Raw genomic sequence first — 3,231 nt, 5'->3', positions numbered from 1 at the left:
TCTCTCTCTCTCTCTCTCTCTCTCTCTCTCTCTCTCTCTCTCTCTCTGTCTCTCTCTCTGAATATTCACACGCGAGGCGGAACATCAGATCTATTAAATGGCTTGATGGATGTGCTGCGGTTAATTGGGTGTCATGTTGGTGCAGATGCTGTCTCAGTTTACCTGTTTGGCCGCCCTCACCACGCTTTGGAGCGAACTCCACTGCGAAACATCTCCGTCTCAACAAAGCTTCTGACCCCTTTAAATCTCATTTTCTCATCAGACCCGACAGAGAAACGAGGTTATGTTCTAAACGGACGAATCCAACGTCACTCTCTTGGTTTCAGCGCCGTCATCTGTCTTCGTGTTTCTCAGGGCAGAGATGCCGTTTTTGGAAGATTCAAACCCAATGGAAAAAATATTTATTATTTTCATGTTTTAAAAATGTGAAATGAAACATTTCAGATATTTGACCATCAAACAGTCGATTCAGAAATAAATAAATAAAAAAACACAAACGGAGGCAATAAATAGTCTGACCTCTCTATCCCTTACAATAATGATATATATATTTTTTGTATCAACTCTTTTTCAGAACAGAGGTTGTTGTCTTTATTCTTCAGCTGTAAAAAATAATATTTGGAGTCACAATTAGATCATGAGTGTTCAAATTTGGGGAAACTCCACTGTGTGTAATTTAAATTTTACATTTTTTACAGATGATTGTTGTGTGAGGAGCTGTGTCTGCATGCACAGGAAGCTCAGATGCTTAATCTAAAAAAAAAAAATCAAATAATACCTAATCAGGTGATATTTCAATATTTGTCAAAAAGCTGGTTTTTAACTGTGTTTTCTCTGTTTGACTTATGTGTGTGTGCTGACAGATTTCTAAGGGTCCTCGTCCTTAACCTGAACCTGTCGTTTGGGTTGAGGCAGAGCACCCTCCACACGTTCAAGATTGTTCATTGAAATATGGAGAAAAACAAAAAAAACAAACAGAGAGGGACATGAGATGATGGTAATTGATGATTTAGATTCTGTCCGCGAGTCACGTTCACTGTTTGCTCTTCTTAGTGCCGCTTCATTCAATGTCCACAGTGCATCAGCCAGAGCTTCCTGTGCAGCGACGCACTGTATGCGTGTGTGTTTGCCGCTTCCAGAGAGCTACATGTCAGACTCATCAGACCTGGAACTGAACTCACAGCCAAAGTTGAGTATAGCAGTCTAAACATTTCTTGTTTATTTGAAAAAAAGGAAAAAGTCAAATTGTGTCTCCAGGATTGTTGTCTTATTATCTAAAGACAACATCATGTCCGCCATTACCACTATTACTAACAACACAATTTGGAAACAGATGTTGTAGTTGTTTTAGTTAATGAACTAAGACAGGGCACTGAACATACCATGATTTATTTTTTATTATTTTTAGGAATATCTTTCCTTCAGGAATTGATCAAAGCCTGTGAAAGACTTCTAGGAGAAGGTCAGGGAGGTCACGGAGGGTGAACGTCAGAGGACAAGCTAGCGAAGCGTTTTCTATGCGGTCAAACGATTCAGTGCTACCGAAAACCGGAAAAACACGCTTAATAAAGCTGGAAACAGCTTCGCATCCTCTTTGAATAACTCACATTGCCACTGCGACCGCCTGCTTATTTGTCACAATGACACGTCCAAAGTTCCCCGTCGGTCCGCCTGTCATCCAGGGAGCTTTGCATTGTGGGTGTTTCAGTGTCGAATGGAAGGAGAATAACACTGTTTTTACTAGTGCTAGAGTTGGACTAATAGAGGGCGCCGGCGCCCCTGAACCAGCAGCGACACATGTGGCCTTTTATCCTTGATAACACGACTTACTATGTGGAATTGATTCCTCTACAAAAGCACAAACACCTATTGAGAAAGAACATATCATTAGGACGCAGGTTATTGCAAGTTGGGAAATAATGAAATACAGTACATTTTCTTCAGTCATAGCAGGATACAAGCTTTCTTAGGTGGTTGTCCAGTGTGCACAAGCGGGCTTCTGCAAATCCAGTGGAAATCCTGTCACTTGTGTGAATTTAAGAATGAGTTCATATGATATTAGATGTTTGCGGGAGATTTTTCGTCCAACTGTGAGGGCAAATTAAATGCCGGGTTGAATTTTAGCATGCAACCAGGAAGTGATAGCACCTGTAGCCTCGGTGTGGTTTGCACTGCGGCTAATTACTGAAGTTAACAACGGGGGTAAGTCACGCCTGTAGCTGAATTCAATAAACGTCTTTCATTAGTTGATGGACTTAGGCGTTATGAACATTACAACAGGGACTTTTTTTGTTACGCCACTGTTTTCGTTTTGGCTTGGTTAAAGCTGCAGTCGGTAACTCCCTTTTTGTTACATTTGCTAAAGGTGTCGCTGTATGCCGACATGAGTACATGAGACGGATAATCAGTGAAAGAACGGTGTTCCTCTTCCTCCTCTAGTGCTCCTGATGGCATTTGCAACATTCTACTGCGCCCGAAGGAAAACAACCAATCAGAGCCGAGGTGTCTCTAACGAGAAGATCGTGAACTCCGATCAAATTTTCAAACTAGGCAGTGCAGATCAAATATGAATCAAGATTCTGTCACTGTATTGCTTATTTACCGCTTTAAATGTTTTCAGAAACACATTTTAGTTTACTCTTTAGCTGTAACATGACAGCGTTTGTGACCCGGCCGCCATGTTAAAAAGAAATAATAGTCGAGCCGAAACCAAGCACCGCCCCACCGACCGGAGCAAATGTTCTTGTTTTCCAGCTAAGACAGCACACAAGATTTGAGGCGGGAAGTCAGTTTGACCGGAATTCATGAGCTTCGAGAGTCCTCGACTCTGATTGGTCATTTTTCTTCGGGGCGGGGTGGAATCTTGACTAGAGCACTAAGAGGAAGCAGAGGAACCTGATTCTTTCACAGATTATCTGTCTCGTGTACTACTGTCAGGATATAGTGACATTTTTAACAAATGACAAGGAACGTTATTTTTTTATCAATGTTACCAACTATAGCTTTAAGTTTCTACTCAGAGACTCTATTTACCAAAAACAGTCTCTTGGCAGTTCGCGAAATAGTCACGAAATGCAATCGATTGGTTTTGTGTCCAGGGACACGATTGATTAAAAAAGAAAAAAGGTTATATTGGTTTATTCTGTCGGGACACTGCACATTAATAAAACCTTCCTGTGAATGCGCCAGAGTTAGCCAAGAGGCTATTTGTCATCTGTAGTCCCTGGACTA

The sequence above is a fragment of the Anarrhichthys ocellatus genome, unplaced genomic scaffold (assembly GCF_004355925.1).
Source record: "Anarrhichthys ocellatus isolate YVR2014 unplaced genomic scaffold, GSC_Weel_1.0 scaffold97, whole genome shotgun sequence".
In the NCBI taxonomy this organism is placed as follows: domain Eukaryota; kingdom Metazoa; phylum Chordata; class Actinopteri; order Perciformes; family Anarhichadidae; genus Anarrhichthys; species Anarrhichthys ocellatus.
Note: the sequence above shows the minus strand (reverse complement) of the source record.